The 21,621-nt window shown below is 51.9% G+C and overlaps 1 protein-coding gene across 8 annotated transcripts in view; it reads right to left on the bottom strand.

The window, feature by feature from the left end:
- Window positions 1-21,621, bottom strand: part of LOC135200850 (C-signal-like) — a 45,911-nt gene that overhangs the window by 22,475 nt on the left and 1,815 nt on the right. The gene's annotated exons all lie outside the window — the stretch shown is intronic.

Here is a 21,621-nt window from a genome sequence, read left to right as displayed (position 1 = left end):
CGACATGAGAAACTTCATACCACGTCTAAGTTCCACGATGGTACTTTAGGTTGGAGAACTTTCACAGTCTCAAATGATCTAATGAGATCATGAATGTCTCTATCATTTGCTAAGTCGAGTCCTCTATGTCTGAAGACCACAGAAAGCACGCTTCTGTAGCCTTTAATCGTGGGAACGGCTAGTTTCGCTTCTTTCCTAAAGTGAAGAAGGAAATCTGCTATCTGGCTCACAGAGGTTGAGGTGGAGGAAATGCCCTTCCTTCTGCACCAACTTCTAAAGACAGCCCACTTTGATTGGTAAACTGCGATTGAGGAGGGCCTCCTTGCGGTGGCAATCGCCGTTGCCACCGGTCTTTTTGAAAAACCCCTCGCTCTGGCCAACTTCTTGATAGTCTGAACGCAGTCAGACTCAGAGCGGGGAGGTTTTTGTGGTACCTCTCGAAGTGGGGCTGTCTGAGTAGATCTTTCCTTAGGGCAGAGTCCTTGGAAAGTCTACTAGGAAGGACATCACCTCCGTGAACCAGTCGACCGCCTGGCAATGGCCAGAAGGGTGGGGCGATGAGGTCTATTCTCGCTCCTTCTGATGCAGCGAACTTCCTCATTACTTCCCCGAGGATTTTGAATGGGGGAAAAGCGTAAATGTCTAGTCCCGACCAACCAATTCCACAATAGGGCGTCTACTGCCACTGCTCGGGTCCAGAACTGGGGAGCAATACAGCGGAAGTCTCTTCGTTTGGGAAGTTGCGAAAACGTCCACATGAGGACGTCCCCACAGCTTCCATAGCGCCTGGCATACTTTCCTGATGAAGGGTCCATTCCGTCGGCAGAAGCTGTCCTTGCCGACTGAGAATGGTCCGCTCGCACGTTTTCCACGCCTGACACAAATCTTGTCAGAATCGTGACGTTTTGCGACTTCGCCCAAATCAGGATATTCCTCGCGATGACGAACAGAGAAGGAGAGTGAGTTCCCCCCTGTTTCCTGAGGTATGCCAAGGCTGTGGTGTTGTCCGAGTTTATCTGAACCACTTTGTTGGAGACTTCCTCTTCGAACGAACCTTAGAGCAAGGTAAACCGCTGAAAGTTCTTTTAGATTGATGTGCCAGGACACCTGTTCCCCTCTCCAGGTGCCTGACACTTCTCTCCCTCCCAGTGTTGCTCCCCAACCCGTGGAGGACGCGTCGGAGAACAACACTAGGTCGGGGTTCCGAAGCTTGAGCGAAAGTCCTTCCGCAAGCTTCTTTGGATCCAACCACCATTTGATGGTGCTTTTTCACTTCTTCCGTCAAAAACAAGACCTCTTCTAGATCCTGTTTGCGTGACCAATTGCTTGAGAGGAAGAACTGAAGTGGTCGGAGGTGCACCTTCCCAGAGAAACAAACTTCTCCAGTGAGGAAATGGTCCCCAGCAGACTCATCCATTCCCTCACCGAGCATGTTTCCTTCCCTAGAAAGGCCGACACTTTGTCCAGGCATTGAAGTTGTCGCCCCTGGGACGGAAAAAGCCCGAAAAGCCACTGAGTCCATCTGAATCCCCAGATAGACTAAGGATTGAGAAGGAGTCAGATGCGACTTTTCGAGATTCACCAGAAGTCCCAGGGACCTCGCTAACGACAGAGTCGTGTGAAGGTCCTTCAGACACCGGTCTTGCGATGAGGCTCGAAATAAGCCAGTCCGTCTAGGTAGAGAGAGATCCTTATTTCTGCAAGATGGAGCCACCTCGCAACGTTCTTCATAAGAACTGTGAACACCATCGGCGCCGTGCTGAGACCGAAGCAGAGTGCCCTGAATTGGAAAATCTTCCCTTTCAGGACAAACCGCAGGAGGTTTCCTTGATCGGGATGGATGGGGACGTGAAAGTATGCGTCCTGAAGGTCTAAAGAGACCATCCAATCCCCCGGTCTTAAGGCTGCAAGCACGGATTGAGGTGTCTCCATCTTGAACTTCTGCTTGGTAACGAAGCGATTTAGACTGCTGACATCCAGAACGGGGCGCCACCCCCCTGACTGCTTCGGCACTAGGAACAGACGGTTGTAAAACCCCGGAGAACTCCGGTCGAAGACCTGTTCCACTGCTTGCTTCTCGATCATTTGATCTAGTAGATCGTGAAGCACTTTCTGCTTTTCTCCCTGATACGAAGGAGACAAATCCTTTGGTGTCGAAGACAGCGGGGGTAACATCAGGAAAGGAATTCTGTACCCCTTCTTGACGATGTCCAGAGACCAAGCGTCGGCACCTCTCTCTTCCAAGCTTTCGCGAAATGAAGAAGCCTGGCTCCTACCGGTGGCTGAAGGACTTCCCTCTCACTTCTTGCTCTTGGAAGGAGCGGGAGTCTTGCCTCTGAAAGAGCCTCTTCCTCGAGGGGCTGGCTTCGAGGAAGAAGCGGATCGAAAGGGCTTCGATTTCTTCAAAGCAGAGGACCCAGAAGACGAAGAAGTAGTAGGCTTCCTAGAAGACTGTGCTAGAAGGTCTTGGGTTGCTTTCTCCTGGAGACTGGCAGCTATGTCCTTTACCATAGACTGGGGGAAGAGATGTTCTGAGAAAGGAGCGAAAAGAAGATCCGCTTTTTTGCGCTGGTGAGACCGACTTTTGCAGTAAAAATTGCAAAAAAGTGCTCTTTTCTTAAGCAGTCCCGTGCTGAAATGAGCAGCCAATTCCTCAGAACCATCCCTGACGGCCTTGTCCATGCAAGACAATACACTGGACAGCTCCCCCAGACTGATGGAATCAGAACTCCTGGACCTGGCATCCAATACTCCAAGGCACCAGTCAAGAAAATTAAAGACCTCTAGTGTCCTGAAGAGGCCTTTAAGGTGAAAGTCTAACTCACTATGCGTCCAAGAGACCTTAGAGGAAGACAGAAAAGATCTTCTGGCGGCGTCTACAATACTACCAAAGTCTCCTTGAGCTGAGGCTGGAAGCTTAACTCCGACGTTTTCTCCCGTCTCATACCACATACCAGCTTTGCCACCAAGTCTTGAAGGTGGTAAAGCGAAAGAAGTCTTGCCTGAAGCTTTCTCTTTTCATCCAATCATGGACCTTTCTAAAAGCTTGCTTCGTAGAAAGCGACTTCTTCATTCTCACAAAGCCCGAGATCTTAGTAGCTTTGGATGACGAAAACTGAGAGGGAGGAGTACGTGGAGCTTCAGGTTGGAAAGTGTCTGCAAAGACTGACTGTAGCAAACGAGTCAAAACCTTGTAGTCCGTCGAAACTGGAGCCAACTGCTGTTTCTTCGTCCACTTCGACGAAAGCGTCACTAATTTCCTCTTCAGACACTGGAGAAGTCGGAGGAAGTAAAGAAGAGTCACGAGCTTTCTCAAAAGAGAAAGAGCGGCGAACAGGAAGAGTTCCCGCTTCCGCTTGCGGAAGTGGAAAACTGACGTCCGTAGGCGCGCGCTTGGCGTCCGAAGCCAATCTACTGGCGCCGACTGAAGCGCGCTCGACCGCAAACAGTGTACACCTGGCGTCCACTGGTGCTCGCTGAGCGTCCACTGGTGCGCGCCGAGCGTCCACTGGTGCGCGCCGAGCGTCCACTAAAACGCGCTGAGCGTCCACTGGCGCTCGCGAAACTTGCACCGAGTCACGCTCGGCGTCCACTAAAGCGCGTTTGACTTTCACAGAAGCGCGCTCGGCATCTAAAGAAACGCGCTTCTTATCAACAAGTTTCGTAGCAGCGGAAACAACCGCTTCACGAGAGCGAGAAACGAATTTCTCGCCTCCTCTAGAAAGTTGCTGGGGAGCAGAACGAACTCTAGAGGGAGACTCAAACAGAGAGAGAGACGAGCGAGGAGAGGGAGAGGGAGAACGCCTCGACCTCTTCACAGGAAGATTGTCATCCTTCTTACGGCGACGTGGACAGTCTCTCTCGAAGAAAAAACATCGAAGTTGCTGCTGAAGAGACTGGAGAATCTTGCTTGTAGGTGAAGCCTCCTTTTCTGGGAGGGGCTGATCCTGTGAGCAGGCGAGTGGCGAGGGGACGCCTCTTTGCTACTCCCAGGAACCGCCACTTCACGCACCTTAGAGCGACTGCGGCGCTCGAAAGAAACATCTAGGAAAGACTCCGCCTCCGAATAATCCTTACGCTTCTTCTGCGGAGGAAAAGCAGCAAACGCACTATCAGGCGACGAGCAAAGTTCGGAGAACAACTTGGACGTGAAGCGTCCCGAACGCGAGCCGTCCTTTTCAGCGGACGTGATGCGGTATGAGAGCTCCACCCCTTGCGCGGGGAGGAAGCTTCAGAAGAAGAAAAGCACTCCTTGAGAAGACGTGCACGCGCACGCTCCTTGGCAGTCTGGGTAGGTTCGTCAGAAGCTGCCGAAGGCACGCCAGATCGGTGGGGGTTCCTCGTAACCCTCCTTCGACTTTCGACATTGCTCTCTCCCCGTAATCTGTGAGTCAAGCAGAGGTCTAGGTCTAGAGGCGGAATGAGGCTGATCTGACGCACCCTCCACTACACAAGGGGCACTTTCACTGCACTTCTCTTCACTTTTGCTCTCCAGAGCTAACACTTTTGATTCTAAGTTACGAATCGATTCAAGAATTAGCGATAAAGTATTACCTTCTACCGACACTGTTTCAGGGGCCGGAGGCAACACTACAGGGGTAGGAGCATAATCTACAGAAGGAGGGTTAGCAGGAGAATAATTTAAATCTTGCCTACCTGAAACACTCCTGGAGGAAGACCTCCTTAACCTATCTCGCTCAAGTTTCTTAAGATAGGTTTCATACGCCTTCCATTCCGACTCTGTTAATCTTTCACACTCCTTACAACGACTTTCAAACGTACATTCATTCCCCCTGCAAACTTTACAAACAGAATGTGGGTCTACTGAAGCTTTCAGTAGCCTACCTCTACATTCGGACATAGAACAAAATCTAGCGCTAGCAGAACTAGACCCTGACATCTTGATCAAAGAAAAATCAATACCAAATTCAAATCAATCCAAAGTCAACGTGCCAAGCCACCGATCCAATTCAGATACCAAAGAAAAACCAAAAGGGATACTCAAGTAGCTAGTAAGTTTCCAAAATCTGGACGGAGGTGCTGCAAACAGGTGTTTTCAGCACCGTGGCGACAGAAAATTATGAATAGAAAAATGGGAATGATTCCTGATACCCAAAAAAAAAAGCCTCCCAGCGGCGGGAATGGGTACTAACCACCTGACTCCCACTGCGTGTGTCGTAAGTGTTTAAATTTCTGTCGGATTCGGAAAAATACAGCTATATATATATATCTGACAGGTAAGTTTCATGAACAAATGGAAAAGCAAATTTTTGAAAAAGTTTGTACCCTAACGTCATCAAAGAAAATCCTTGAAATTGTATGGTATATACGTACTACAGAAATTATACAGTATGTAGAAATACAAGGACTAGTCTTTTTTTAAGGACTTCTGAGCAAGTGAATCTATTAATGAGGAACAATAATTTACAAATTATTGTGACTATGAACTTAAGGAATAAGAGAACAAATAAAATATGACAATTTGTCCAAAATTGCATTTTTCCTAACTATACAAACCTGAGGTCCTTTTACAATAGGAAGGTACTAGCGGCAGCTGGATAGGTCGTAAGCTTTCGAACAAGGGGTTCGGTAGTTTAACTGCTTGTCCGACAGACGCGCGCGCGCGACTGGTAGGTAAACAAATCACTTTTGCTTTTGGCCCAAGCAAAAACTGCAGAGTGAGGGGTGGCATGAGGTGGGGCTATGTGTAAAAGGACCTCAGGTTTGTATAGTTAGGAAAAATGCAATTTTGGACAAATTGTCATTTGTTCCGACACGGCATACAAACCTTCGGTCCTTTTACAATAGGAAGACTCACTTCTTGGTGGGAGGAATATGACAATTTGTCAAAATTGGCATTTTTCCTAACTATACAAACCTGAGGTCCTTTAACAATAGGAAGTAGCTAGCGGCAGCTGGAACGGTCGTAAGCTTCGAACAAGGGGAGAACGGTAGTTAACTGCTTGTCCGATCGTCGCGCGGAGGTAAACAAATCACTTTTGCTTTTGGCCCATGCAAAATACGCAGAGTGAGGGGTGGCATGAGGAGGGACTATATGTTAAAGGACCTCAGGTTTGTATAGTTAGGAAAAATGCAATTTTCGACAAATTGTCATTTGTTCCGATACGTAATACAAACCCTCGGTCCTTTAACAATAGGAAGACTCACTTCTTGGTGGGAGGAATCTGAGTCTTTTGATGAACAGACTGGTGTTCGTCCATCCTGGAATGCCTCCCTGGTCGTAAGAGCGAGGGAGGGATCCAAGCCTCTGTCCGATTGATCGGGGTGTGCACCGCAGGATCAATGGTCAGACCTCTGGGCCGAGTACTAAGAGAGAGGCAAGCGTATCTCTTTGTACCAGCATTGTAAGAACTTTTTCCTTTACATGAGCAAATGTAAAGTAATGGGTTTGTCTCATGTCGGCATCCACTTTCTCCCCCTTGTTGGAGAAAGTGGTGGATATTTACTCCTATCTCTAGTTAAAGAGGTAGGATGGAGCTCTGTTGAATAGCTTACCTGCATCTGACTCCCTTCCAGCAAGGTAACGACCGTATCCCTCTGCCCACAGGTAGAGGTAGAAAAAGATGGTGAAGAGAAGCCAGTCACTCTCTCATTCACGCATTCATTCTCCCAGTCATACCAGGAATCGATGCTGTTCTGCCTGCTCGGGTGCTGGGTAAGCTTACACAACGTGTTGAGCAGCCACCACAGGTCCCAAGGAAAAAGTATCTCAAGGACTTGTGGGCAATATCCCGAAGGTAGAAGGACGTGAAGGTAGTCTGGTTGGCCCAGACGCCTGCCTTCAGGACCTGCGCCACGGAGAAGTTCTTACGGAACGCTAAGGAGGGTCCGATACCTCTGACTTCGTGGGCTCTCGGACGGAGCGTACGGATGTCGTCGCTACCATCAGCCTCGTACGCTCTCCTGATCACCTCACGCAGCCAGAAAGAAAGCGTGTTCTTGGAGACTTCTTTCTTGGTAACCCCAGTGCTAACGAAGAGGCGTCGACACTCAGGCCTGAGATGTCGAGTTCTCTTCAGATAGCGCCGTAGCGCCCTCACAGGACAAAGCAGCATCTCATCCGCATCATTATCGGTGAGTCCAGGAGGAGGGGATCGTGAAAGACTCGAACCTGTCGTCAGGGATCGACGGATTCTGAGTCTTAGCTACGAAGTTCGGGACGAAATCGAGCGTCACAGATCCCCAGCCTCTGGTATGTTTAACATCAAAAGAAAGGCCATGTAGTTCCCCTACTCTCTTCGCCGATGCCAGGGCCAGCAAGAAGAGGGTCTTGAGGGTCAGATCCCTGTCTGACGACTCTCGGAGTGGCTCGAAGGGTCTTCGAGGTCAAACTCCTAAGTACGAGAGTCACATCCACGCAGGGGGCCTGAGTTCCCTGGGTGGGCAAGACCTTTCGAAGCTCCTCATTAGCAAGGATATCTCGAACGAATTCGAGATGTCCAGTCCCTCAGTTTTCTTTTAGGACGAGAGCCAGGGCGGCTCTATATCCCTTAAACTGTGGGTACTGAGAGGAGCTTCTCTCGGCGAAGAAACACGAGGAAATCCGCTACCTGCTGAAGAGTGGCTCTGAGAGAAGACAGACCCTGTCTACGACCCACCAACCACAGAAGACGGCCCACTTCCCCTGTACAACAGCTGCAGAGGACTGTCGGACGTGTCCAGCCATCTCTGTTGCTGCGCTACTAGAAAAGCCTCTCGTTCGCAAGAGATGGTGGATAAACAGCCAGCCGTGAAGTTGAAGGGACTGGAACTGCTTGGTGGTACCGTTCTACGTGTGGCTGGGCTAGAAGGTTGTGCCAAGTGGGTAGCTCTCTCGGTGCGTCCGCAAGAAGAGCCAGCAGGTCCGGATACCAAACGGCTTGTGGTCGTTTGGGAGCCACCAGGATCATTCTGAAATTGGGAGTGACCAGCGCTCGACTGATCACTTTCCGAATCAGACAGAAGGGAGGAAAAGGCGTAAGCGAAGAGGTTGTCCCAGGGGTGTTGGAGAGCGTCCTCTGCAGCTGCCCATGGGTTCCGGCACAGCTGAAAAGAAAACCTGAAGTTTTCTGTTGTGCCAGGTGGCGAACAGGTCTACGACCGGTCGCCCCCACAGCGGTTGAAGAGCCTTTCCGCCACGTATTGGTGTAAGAGACCATTCGGTCCCTAATCACCTGGATCACCCGACGGCTGAGCTTGTCTGCTTACTAACCTTCCTCTTTTGCCTGGAATGTAGCGTGCTGACAGCTCTATCGAGTGAGCCGTGGCCCACTCGTGCACCTGCACCGTCAACTGATGGAGCGGAAGAGACCACTAGCCCCCCCTGCTTGTTGACATATGCCACTACTGTGGTGTTGTCGCACATCAACACCACTGAGTGTCCCACCAAGCGGTCCTGAAACTCTTGGAGAGCGTTGAACGCCGCCTTGAGTTCCAGGACATTGATGTGAAGGTGCTTCTCGTGATGGTCCCACACACCTGCAGTCAGCAACTCCTCCAGGTGTGCGCCCCATCCCTCGGTCGATGCGTCTGAGAACAGAAGCATCTCCGGGGGGGGAGTGCGTATGGGCACTCCTCTTAAGAGGTTCTTGTCGTCGAGCCACCAGGCTAGGTTCCTTCCTCACCTTGTCCGTGATAGCCACGGGAAAGTAAGGAGGATCCTTGGCCTGAGACCAACTCTCCCTTAGTCTCCACTGGAGAGACCGTAGGTGAAGACGCCCGTGAGGGGACTAACTTCTCGAGTGACGACAGATGGCCGATCACGACTTGCCATTGCTGTGCTGCCTCCTGCCGAGACAGGAACCGGCCGGCTGCCTCCCTGAATTTGCTGATACGCAAGTCTGCGGGAAAGACTTGCCCTGCTACCGTATCTATCAGCATACCCAGGTACTTCATCTTCTGCATGGGTTCGAGGTCGGACTTCTCGTAGTTTATCACGATCCCCAGATCGCGACAAACTTGAGGAGTCGATCTCTGTCCTGTAGCAACTGCGAGCGGGAGCTCGCCAGGACTAGCCAATCGTCGAGATACCTCAGAAGACGTATCCCGTTCGAATGGGCCCAAGCCGACACCAGAGTGAACACTCGCGTGAACACCTGTGGGGCGGTTGAGAGACCGAAACAAAGTGCCCTGAATTGGTACACCGTCCCGTCGAAGATGAAGCGGAGGTACTTTCTGGAGGAACTGATGGATGGGTATTTGAAAATACGCGTCCTTCAGGTCCACTGAAAGCATGAAATCGTTCCCCCTGATCGAGTCGAGCACTGAGCGTGCCGACTCCATCGTGAACCGCGTCGTGCGAACGAAGCGGTTCAGGGAGAGAGGTCTATCACCGGACGCCAGCCCCCCGATGCCTTCTCCACTAGGAAGAGGCGGCTGTAAAAGCCCGGTGACTGGTCCTCCACGATTTCTACAGCTCGTTTCGCCAGCATGGTCTTGATCTCCTGTCGAAGAGCGTTGTCCTTTGCTGATCCCCGGACATAGGTCTGTAGATGGACCGGTTTGGAGATGAGGGGGGGCCGAGACTCTGAAGGGTAGTAGATATCCCTCCTGAAGGACGTCTACTATCCAGTTCTCGGCGCCGTAGCGCTGCCAAGTCGCCCAATGTGGCTCGCCAGGACACCCCCCCACTTCCGGCAGCAGGTGAGGGGGAACGCCGTCCCTAGCGTTTCCCTCCTCGTTTCGACTTCTTTCCAGCACCTCCTCGGGGAAAGGAGGGCTGGGAGGAGGGCTGGTTGCGGCCTCCTCTAGCAGAAGTTGAAACAGCTGGAGTCTTCACACGGGGTTTTGGACGGTGCAACCGTCTCTTCGCCGCCGTGGAAGCGCTAGCCAAGCTCTTTGGTTTGGCCGCAGTTACTCGAGATTGCCCAGAAACCTTCGAGACTGCCTGGTGGACTAAGCGGTCACTACTCTGTCAGTGCGCCGCCGTTCCACCGCAGAGCGTCCACCATCTCTCCAGGAAAGAGAGCTGGGAACTCCTAAGAGGTCCATTTCGTAGCCCGAGTGCCGCCTCACGCCGGCACCCCCTTGGTCACGTCGGTAAGGACTGCGTCCCTACGTCGAAGAACCAAGTTGGCCCACAGGTTAGCAGTCTGATGGGCGAGGTAAGAGATTGCTCTTCCTCCAGACTGGCACAGTCTCCTGAAAGAAGCGTCGTCCTTCGAGAAGCAGAACTCCCGGAGCCGGCCGCTACTTTGGATATTGTGAGGGACCACAAATCCAACCAGGAAACTGCCTGGAATGCTGCCATAGCGGTAGATTCCAGGGCAAGTGCCTCCTGCTGCGAGAACCATAGGTTCTCCGACAGGAGCTGCTGCAGGGCACACCTGGAGCAGCCTCGCTAACTCCGGGTTAACCTGTTTCGGCAGTATCGGGTCTTCCGACGGCACGTAAAATCGCCTCTGTCGCTGTAGAGGAGGAAGCAGCTTAGAGGACCGTCCGGATTTTAGCGAGTCCTCCCGTCCTGAGACGAGATTCTCCACCTGATCCAGGACCGAGTCCGCAAGCTCGATCGTGGCAACCCCACCATCATTTTGGGCCCTCCCTCTTGGGACCCCAAAATGATTCGAGCCGGGACGTGGGCTCTTGCTGGTGTAGCGACGATCCTTCCGCAAGGTCATTATGCAGACGCATCAGCTTAATGACCTCTGCGAAGTTCCTCTGTATCTCAGCGTTACAGCGTCTTGTGGAGTAGGACGTCCAGTCCCTCCAGCAAGAGCATATCCCTCGATAACTCCTCCTTCAGAAGGAGGAACAGCGACAGACCCCTGACGGTCGCCTCCAACTACTTGCGCGTACGTTCTGGTCGGTCCTAAGACCGTGCCTGAGCCGTACGGGCGTCATAGCTGGGTCACGAGCGGCGCACCTCTCGTGATCGCTCCTCGGTACCATCGCTCCTCCCGGTATAGCCCGAGGAGGTTGAAGGTACGGGAGAGGCAGACCTGACGCTCCCCCCTCGCTCGCTGGCAGGACCAGCGTGCGTGGAGGCTGCTGCTGATCGTCAACCCACCCGCGGGTGACGGTCGAGCAGCAGGCCTAGCGTTGCCAGCTGGCGCGCCTGGGGCGATTGGCTCGGCTGAGAACGTCGAGACCGATCTCTACGGTCAGGCGAGCTGCCGCTGGTCACCGTCTCTGCCCGGTCCCATCGGGAGCGGCGGACGGGTGACCTGCTAGGCTCTCTGTCGCGTCGAGACCGGCCAGCGTCCTCTCGGCGCGTCAAACCGCTGGTACCAGCCGTGGCTGGTACCGGCGGCCGTGGGGACTCCTTCCTCGCCTCAACCCGTGGCCGGTCAGCGACCGTCACGTCAGCCCGAGCAGCCAGTTGATCGCTGCGAGAGCGTCCAGTTGGCCTGGCGAGAGTCGTGTGCACGACTCTCGCCAGTCTTCTGCTCCGCGCCGCTGTCTTGACGGCGAGCGAGCTCGGGCGTCAAAACTTTGGCTGGACGGTCCTCTTTGGAAGAGCGTCCACTCGGTGCTTCTCGCGAAACGAGAAGCGGCCGAGACGGAACCTGGTTTAGCGGCAGAACCGCTAGCACCAGGTGAGGACGCACCAGCCTCACCTCTGGTCCCCGTCGACTTCTTCTTTGCAGAAGAAGCGACGGGCCCCGTTCCCGAGGAACAGGAGGACCAGCAAGAGCTCCCCAGCTCGCCTGTGCGAGCCGGGCCCTTAGAAGATCCCGAAGGAGTCTTCTTAGGGGGGGAGGAGGCACCCTTCTTCTTCTTCGGCTGTTTAGCCTTGAAGTCGAAGGGGAAGGGAAGAGGCAGCAGACGACGAAGAAGACGACGACGACACCTTCTTCCTCTTTCCTCTCTTTTTCTTCGCCAGGCTCCGCAGACAGACGTCAGGTCTTCCATCCAGGAGGGAGCCGGGGCAGTTGCCGAAGCAACAGGGCCCGACTGCACCTGTCCGGAAAGACCTGAGACTGTGACAGCACCACCAGCAGCAGGAACAACAGGAACAGGTCCGGGAACAGCAGGAACGCAGGAACATCTGAAAGAGAATGCCGATCTGAAAAGGAAAGAGTAGCTGGAACGGCAACAGGTACGGCAGGCACGGCAGGTACCACGGGAGAGCAGGCGTCCTGTCGGCAGTCAACCGTCATCCGTGGCACTGGCGGCAGGTCCAGGGGGGTACTCTTTGGGCAGCGGAAGTCCGGGGTCGGCAAAGCAAAGAATCCAGGTGGTGGTGGCACCGTCCTCTTTTGGCACGGCAGCAATGGGTTTTTTGTATAGCCGCCGTGGGTGTCACCGACATTATATGGGGCGTATACACCAGATGCGGTGGCATCTCATATGCTGGTGTCGTCACTGTGGTAGTAGTAGTGGGTCACCGCACCATGAGTGACCACTGCCGACCCCGCCAACCGTTGAAGCAACCCCTGGATGCTGGGCACTCCCTGCAGGTCCCAGCGACTCCCACACCTGTCCCAAGTCGTCCTTCGCTGATGGCACACCTGCGGAAGCAACAGTCGGGTTAGTTGGAGGGGCTTCCTCGCGCTGAGAAACACCCCCCCCAGAGCGGACGGAAGACCCGAGTACAGCGTAGCGTCCGGGTAGCGGGCGCCCTCATCCACACTCGACGGATCGAGAGAGGAAAAGGACTCCGCTACCCCCCCGCAGGGGAAGGCGCGAAACGTGGGGGCTGGCCGGGGGGCAGGAAAGAGGACGAAGTGTCCGTTACCAAAGGAGTCACTGGACTTTCCGATGACTTCTTGGGCGGCCTAAGTCTCTTCCTGCCCTCGTACAGCACCCACTGCGCCTCGGACCAATTCATACATGTGACACATGGCTCGTTGCGGGAGCACTCTCGCCCCCGACAACGAGTACAAACCTCGTGGGGGTCCACGTCAACAAATGACCTAAAACCTCCACATCTACGCCCCTCCAGCCCGGGACACACTCTACGGGCGACTGGAGGGCGCGGCGATATCTCCATTTCTTCCAATTCACTCATTGCAAGATCAATAAGAATTGTAAAAGTACTTACAGTCACTCCTGATTTATACAGAAAGAGAGGCAAATACTCAAACTCAAAGCAAACGACAAAGCGGGCAGAGCGATGACGAAACACGTCCTTCCCACACACGGCCGAAAGCAAAAGTGATTTGTTTACCTCCCAGTCGCGCGGCGCGCGACGATCGGACAAGCAGTTAACTACCGTTCTCCCCTTGTTCGAAGCTTACGACCGTTCCAGCTGCCGCTAGCTACTTCCTATTGTTAAAGGACCGAGGGTTTGTATTACGTATCGGAACAACTGAGTCTTTTGTGAACAGACTGGTGTTCGCCCAACCTTGGAATGCCTCCCTGGTCGTAAGAGCGAGGGAGGGATCCAAGCCTCTGTCCGATTGATCGGGGTGTGCACCGCAGGATCAATGGTCAGACCTCTGGACCAAGTACTAAGAGAGAGGCAAGCGTATTTCTTCGTACCAGCAAACAAGAACAAGTTCCTATTTGCAAGAGGCAACATAAAGTTATGGTTTGTCTCTTGTTGGCATCCACTTCCCCCCCCTTGTAGGAGGAAGTGGTGGATATTCGCTCCCATCCCTAGTGAAAGGGATAGGATGGGGCTCTGTCGAGTAGCTCACCGGCATCTCGTCCTTATCCAGCAAGGTGATGACCGTATCCCTCTACCCACAGGTAGAGGGGGAGAAAAAGATAGGAAGAGAAGCCAGTCACTCTCTCATTCACTTATCTATTCTTACAGTCACACCAGGACTCGATGCTGTTCAGCCTGCTAGGGTCTGGTTAGCTAGACAACGTGTTGAGCAGCCACCACGGGTCCTAAGGAAAACGATCCAAGGACCGTGTGGCAATATCCAAAGGTAGAAGGAGGTGCCGGTGGTCTGGTTGTACCAGACCCCTGCCTTCAGTACCTGCGCCATGGAGAAGTTCTTGTGTAACTCGAGGGAGTGTACTTCTAGGTCGTCTTGGTGCTGACGAAGAGTCTTCAACACTCATCCTGGGATGTCGAGTTTCTTCGAAAAGCACGGTCGCGCTTCACAGGACAAAGCAGCATCTCCTTCGCATCGAAGGCGGTGAAGTCCATTAGGGAGGGGATTGTGAAGGACTCTAACCGATCGTCAGGAACCGAAGGGTTCAGAGTCTTCGCTACGAATTCGGTACGAAATCGAGCGTCACGAATCCCCATCCCCTGGATGCTTGACTTCGCAGGAAAAGTCATGCAATTACCTCAGAGGAAAAGAAGGGAATGGTCGTATGACCTAACCCTCTTCTCGACTTCGGTGATGTCCTGTACCCATACTGGTCTATCCGTCTGCAGCGAAGTTGTTCTTCTCGGTAGTGGATAGGACACCGACACTCAATGGTGGGTGTCGATGGTATGGGTACTGTGACAAGCCGTTAGGACGAAGAAAAGATTGTTATGGAACACCGAACTAAGTCCACACAGCGAAGTTCGTAACAGACTTGGGCGCTCTGACAGCTTGCCGACTGACTGCGTTCGGTAGGAGGCAAGTTGTCCAAGCACCCGAGCAAGTCACGTGACCTTCGCCTTAAAAGGGTTTCTGCCAAGAGACTAAAACAAATAATTTGTTCGTCACCGATGCCAGAAGGCAAGGTGATGACTCTCTTAAGGCATGTGCCCAACAGGCGAAAGTCAATTGCCTTCTAGAGACCGAGGTCCTTGATGGCAAGATATCTCATAGTATAGTTGAAGACGAAGGTGTACAGAAAATGCAACCTACGTCTTCGCAGCTGAACCGAGAGAAGGATTCTCAAGATTCTGAACCTGTGCTACAAAGACTGAGAACGCTAACCGCTATTCATTGCTGTCCGGTGAGGATCGTAGATGCAATAAAAGCGGAGCGCTTTTCAGTAATGAAGACAGGGAAATACTGCCTGAAGAACTGCTTCTCATGGGCTGAACATTTGGAAGTGAGCTGTCAGGTCGGAGAATAGGCGATGTCTTCTGACATATCTGTTAATTCGGGCGAGCAATGAATGAATTGCACACCTACGAATACGAGATATTTTGAAGACAAACTCAGATGTCTGCAAAAATCATTCGCATTATCGCGGTGCGGTGCAGCGGTTGACTAGTACAGACTTCTGTTACCGTGCGGTAAACAGAAAGATGAAAGAGTCCAAGAGATATCTCTGTTGAAAATTCTCGCAATGTCGAAGGCGATGAAATAGAGCGTCACAGCAGTAGATGGTCCTTCATTATTGCGAGAATCCCCGTTAATCAGAGACCTCAAGTCCATGATTGTTGGGCAGAGATACGGTTCGGTAGTCAATCAAACCAGGGGAGAGAGAGACGTAACCGACCGTCCATCTCCGAGACCTAGCTGATACTGAGCCGCTAACAGGCAGTTCAATACGCAGTAGCTCTCGGTGACTCGTCATCCTGAGTTGCCAGTTAATCCATTATTCCACGAAGGAATGCGTTCGGCTAGAACCATCGAGCATAAAGAATACGCTCGAGCAATTATATTTAAACGAAACGGATTTCGGTAAATACAAAAGCTGATTTGGTGTTGTCATGACAATACCAAGTATCTAAAATCGAAACTGATAACTGCTGGTAGGTTGCAGGCAACCCCGAGTTGCAGTTCAATTAAGATACAATTCGTCTCGGTCACAAACCGTAGAGTTAACTACGGTATGCGCCTACCCCCCGGACAATTCAACTGTTACAAGAATCATGTCGCGAGGGTAATATACGTAGTATATTTGTAGGTTCTGTACAACGACCTCCATCCTAAATTCTTTTCCCCTCGAGGAATGAGAATAAGGATTGGAGATCGACCGCCTTCGTTCTCTAGTCAAGAGAGTGAAGGAGAAGTCTTTCCCAAAGGAAAGCTTCAATGGTGAACAGAATACCGAAGACGATAGTTCAAAGCCAAACTGGAAGTTCCCGTCCGTTCTTCTCTATTCCAGGTTAATCGCCTAATGTGAGATACTCTTCTTTCAGCAGCAGTCTTCTTCCAAATGCCTAGAAATTACAGGAATTCGAGCATAAGCGAGGTTCCCGATTATCGTAACAATTATCGGGGATTCTCGCTCACTTTGGACCGTGGTCTCGCCTAAGTGTTTGGAGATCGTAAAAAACTCGAACACTCTGAGTGCGCTAGAAATTCCGTAGAATTCTAAGCACTCTGCGAAAAACCCCCACCCCCCCCGAATTCGTCAAACGATATCGGCTGGTGGCCTCTCGATTCCCGTAGAAATCGAGAAAGGGGCAGGATCCCTCCTCAACGACCGGGGCTTACGTCAGGTAGGACCCGAAGGTCCCCCCGGTAGCGCAGCCCCTAACGTGGGATCTTACAGAGAAATCTCTGTAGGATCCCTCCCCTTTCCCTCGTAGCCGTAAGGAGAGAGGGAATGGGGGAGGAATGGATACTGGCTCGCCTTCCCAGCGGAACTAGCAGTTGGAGAAGAAAAGGAGCAGCCATCGCCTTACGGCGATGGCCTCTCAGAGCCTGGGAAAACGTTATCGTCAGGAGAAAACGTTTTCCCGAGGAGGGTTACGAACTCATACTGTAGGTAAGGATCTGCCGCCACTGTGAACGTCGTCTGGGTGGGGCTGATCGACACCTGACAGGAGAGAGCCGATACCGTCCTCCGACTCATTCCAGTCCTCGTCGAGGTCGAAACCTCTCAGGAGGACCGAAGGGGTATTCAAATACGGTGTCTGAAGACACGTAGAAACGAATCTGTCGCAATAGAGGAGGTGAAGTAGCTTGTTCGACCGGCCAGAACTGAGAGAGCCTTCTTGTCCGGAGACGAGAGACTACCTGGTTCAACACAGTCGGCAAGCTCCGATCGCGGCAGACCCACCGTCGATTTGGGTTCCCTCTCGGGCCCAAAACGACTCGAGCCGAGACGTGGCTCTGCTGGTGGAGCGGCGATCCTTCCCCGAGGTCGTTGTGCTGACGAATCAGCGCCATAACCTCGGCAAAGTTCCTCTGGATCTCGGAAGTCACAGCATCTTGCAGAGTGGGACCGTTAAGCCCTTCAAACAAGAGCATATTCCGAGAACCTTCCTCCTAAGAAGGGGGAACAGCGACAGCCCTCTCGGTCTTCCCCATCCACTTGCGCATACGTCCTGGCCGGTCCAAGAACCGTGCCTGGCACGTAGGGCGTCGTGGTGGATCGTGAGGGGCGCACCCCTCACGATCACTCCTCAATACCTCGCTCCTCCCGGTGTAACCCGCAGGAGGAGGTTGAAGGTACGGGAGAGGAAGACCTGACGCTCCCTCGTTGCTCGCTGGCAGAACCAGCAGGCTTGGAGGGCTGCAGGCGATCGTCAACCCGTGGTGGCGATCGAGCTGCAGGCCTGGTCGAACCGTCTCGCTGTGGAGAACGGCTGGACTGAGCACAGCGGCCCCGATCTCGAGTGTCAGAAGAGCTGGTGCTGGTTGCCATACCCGATCGCTCTCTGTGAGAGCGACGGTCAGGCGACCTGCAGGCTCCACTGTTACAGTGAGACCGGTGCTTGTCCTCACGGCACATCACGTCGCTGGTTCCAGCCGTGGCTGGCACCGGCGAACGGGAGACCTCTTCCCACCTCAGCCCGTGGCCGGTCGTGGACCGTCACGTCCCCGGGTAGCCATGCTGTTCGCGCGCGAGAGTGATAGCTGGTCTGGTGAGAGTCGCGTGAGCGGCTGTCACCAGTCTTCCGCCCCGTGCCGTGAACCTGACGCTGAGCGGACTCAGAGGTCTGGTTCCTGGCTGCACGGTCGCTGGTAGTCGACCGTACACTCGGTACCTCCTCCCGCGAACAGAGGCCGGATGGACCCTGATGCAGTGGCAGAACCACTGACACCAGGCGAGGAAGTACCGGTGTTAGCCGGTACCCTCTGGTCCCCGTATCTTCTTCCTTGCGGAAGAAGAGACGGGCCCCGCTCCCGAAGGAGCAGGAGGACCAGCGGAGGCACGAGTGCAAAGGGGAATAAATGCGTGCGGTCAACCCTCCCGTCCCACCTAGGTGAGACGGGTCCCGAGAAGCTCCCGAGGGAGACTTCTTAGGAGGGAGGAGGCAACCTTCTTCTTCCTCGGCTGTGAAGCCTTAGAAGTCGAAGGGGAAGAGGCGGCAGCCGACGACGATGAAGAAGATGAAGACGACGACGACGACACCTCTTCTTCGTCAGCTTCCTCAGGACAGACGTAAGATCTGCTATCCAGGGCGGAGCCGGGGCTGCTGTAGCCGAAGCTACAGGGCCGGACGCACCTGTACAGACAGACCAAAGTCTGGGGTAGTACCACCACGAACAGGGACGACATCAGCAGGTATGGGCATCTCAGGAACAGCAGGCACAGCCAGCACAGCATCGGTAGGACCGCCAGCGCAGCAACGGCAGGGACAGCCAGCGCAGCAACGGCAGGGGCAGCCAGCGCAGCAAACTGCATGGACAGTCAGCCCAGAATCGGCAGGTACGGCAGGCAGCACCGGGAACACAGGAAGTGGAGCAGCAGCCAGCAACATCCTGGTACCGGCGGCAGGTCCAGGGGCGAGCTCTAGGGCAGCGGAAGTGTGGTCGCTGCAGCGCGGCAACCGAGCGGCGGCGGCACGCCCCCCTCTCGGTACGGCGAACGGCACTTCACAGCGGCTGTAGGCAAGACTGTTACCACGTGAGGTGATTACACCAGGTGAGGAGGGACGTCGTCACCTGGAGCGTGGTCACCACTCCATGGGTGACCGCAGTAGGCCCAGACATAGAACCGCAGCCCCTGGACACTAGCACGCCCTGCAAATGGAAGGACGCCCATACCTCACCAAGGTCCACCCTCGTGGCAGTAGCACCTGCGGAAAGAACAAAAAAGTAGTAGCGATTAGTGGGGGGAAGTCCCCTCGCGCGGGGGGGTGAGCCCTCTCCGACCTGAATGGTGGAAGACCCCGAATACAATTGTACATCGGGCACCAAGCGCCCTCCCCCGCGCTCGACGGATCGGGGCGGGAGGGAGAAGAACGCCGATAACCTCCCCCCCCCCAACCCCCCCAAGGAAAGGGCCATCTGTGGGAGCTGAGCGGGGGGGGTTCTCGTTCCCCACCCCCGCACAGCACCCATGTACCCAACAATAATATAAGAGCCCGAGAGCAATCGTGCCATCGGCCCGAATGCAAGGGCATAAGGATCAATTCCCTGACTGAGCGGAACTTGAACCAAATAAATATTGATGCAATCAATAATAAAAAGAATAAAATGAAAAAGAATCTTGCATTACGATTCACTTCACAATGAATAAGGGCTCGGATCGAGCGCATTTGCGCCCTCGGTACCGAGCGCAAGGGTAAAAGGATCCATTCCTTACCTTTATGGATCAAGGTTTATGGAAACCTTGATCCATAATGAATTGATGCAATCAATATATATATATGAAAATGAAAAAGAATACTGCGCTTGCGATTTCACTTCATACAAATAAAAAGGGGAAGGATCAATTCCCGGTAAATAGCGGAAACATTGATCCCAGTAAACAATGCAATCTCAATAAAATATGAAAATGAAAAAGAACTGCACTTGCGATTTCACTTCATTCAAATAAAAAGGGGAAAAGATCAATTTCCTTTCCGGGTAAGCTCGGAAACTGATCCAAAATGAGTAGTTGCTACAATCAAAATAAATATATGAAAATGAAAAAAAGAATACTGTACTTGCGATTCCACTTCCATACAGAATAAGTTTCCGTGCCGAGCGCATTCGCTCGGCAACGAGCATACAGGTCAAAAAAAATATAAATGAAAGAGCACTTACTTACGATTTTCCATCTACACATTTCCAACAAAATATAACGCTCGGAGCGAGCGCTCTCCCGCCCTTCCGCACCGAGGCATACACAATACGAAGGATCATTTCTGGGAAAATGAATTCCCGCACTTACGCCCTTCAGTTCCGGCACTCGGGTAATCGGAGGGCGTGGTGAAACCAAGATCCTTTAATTCACAATTGAATTCAATGGAAATAAATATGAAATGATTGTACTTACAATTCAGTTTCACTAGATAAATAGAAAAAGAAAAACACAACCATGCGAAAGCAACGACGATAAAGCGGGCAGAGAGCGATGATACACGTCCACACGCCAGCAGGCCGAAAGCAAAAGTGGTTTGTTTACCTACCAGTCGCGCGCGCGCGTCTGTCGGACAAGCAGTTAACTACCGAACCCCTTGTTCGAAAGCTTACGACCTATCCAGCTGCCGCTAGTACCTTCCTATTGTAAAAGGACCGAAGGTTTGTATGCCGTGTCGGAACAAACTGCATATATTGACACCTGTTTCTATATATCATCCAGTCACTATTAAAACAAGAATAATTAAAATGTAAATTTACTAAGTAGCCTGATACAGTACACTCACAACACCAAAAATGTTACAATTCAACCTTAGAGGGGCAAAAAATCAAATAAACTTTAAAACCAAAGCAGAAACACTTTTCTGAGAGTGGGAAGAACCAGCCCCTCAGAAAATGGTTGGAACCAACCTCTCTGAAAGTATGTAGAGGGGCTAGGCTTGAAAATTACAAGTTTTGATCTTTACTCATTGACCCTAACACCACATGATGGGAACAGCCTCTGCCACTCATTTCTTTCCTGTATTTTATCTTTCACTAATCTCCACTCATTCAGTCTTCCTTATCATGTGAAGTTTTTTTAATATCTTAAACAAGCCTCACAACTTTAACATACCTTAATTTGTGTGCTTTGCAAATTCCTTGACACTTTAATCCACAGTAGAAGAAAAAGGAACAACTAGGCCAGTTCACTGGTATATGTGCATCAAGTCCCTTTGGTTCAGATAAGATAATTTAATTGAAGGAAAGGACTTGTATATTTCAAAATATTAATTTTCTTAATGAAAAAATTCTATATTTAGCCACAAACCCAATATTTCTGTGCATACTGAATATGTACGTATTTCTGTGGGAAAAGGCTGAGCTGTTGCATTTCTGACTGGGTGCAAAAGGCCAAAGGAACTCCTGGGAAAGTGAGACATAAAGATGAAGGAACCCTGACTCCTAAAGTGCATAAACAATGCAAACAAGAGCTGGACAGGAACTATATCATAAAACTGAAGATCCATAAAGGTAAGTAGATGACCAAACAACAAGCACATTACTCTTCTAAAAGAGATCTCAGAAACAGTACACCTTGTAGACTGTCAGATTGAGAAGGTAAAAAGAATACGTCTGAAGAATGCCTAACCAAAAGAGTAGTCCTACCATAACTACAGGCCCTAAAGAGCCAAAGTCCTGTAAAACATTTCTCAATACAGCTAATGAAGCATGTACTATCTTGAAGGTTATCTGGTGAAGAAAACCCAGTGTTGAAACTGATCAGAGGAAATGTCTCACTCTCTGTTGTCTGACTAAGAAACATAAGGATTGATGCAGTGCTTCCTTGAATAGCAAGCAAGGCTTGTCACAAATTTAAAACAAAAAGTCAAGTTCAAAGAGGCCAACCATAGAGGGGCGGTTTCTGCAGAGACAGGAGAGGCATAAGCACAGAAATCTTGATAAGACAATTGAGGATAAAAATCTATCCTCTTGGGAGGTCCAAAAGAATGATTGAACCACTGAACCATCACAAAAGAAGCCATGAAAGCTCTTGAGTAAAGTTTATAAAGCTGCAAACAAAATCAGAAAACTGCCTTTTGATAATTTC

This window comes from Macrobrachium nipponense, chromosome 27 (genome assembly GCF_015104395.2).
Source record: "Macrobrachium nipponense isolate FS-2020 chromosome 27, ASM1510439v2, whole genome shotgun sequence".
Classification (NCBI taxonomy): Eukaryota; Metazoa; Arthropoda; class Malacostraca; order Decapoda; family Palaemonidae; genus Macrobrachium; species Macrobrachium nipponense.
This window is presented reverse-complemented; position numbering and strand designations above follow the sequence as displayed.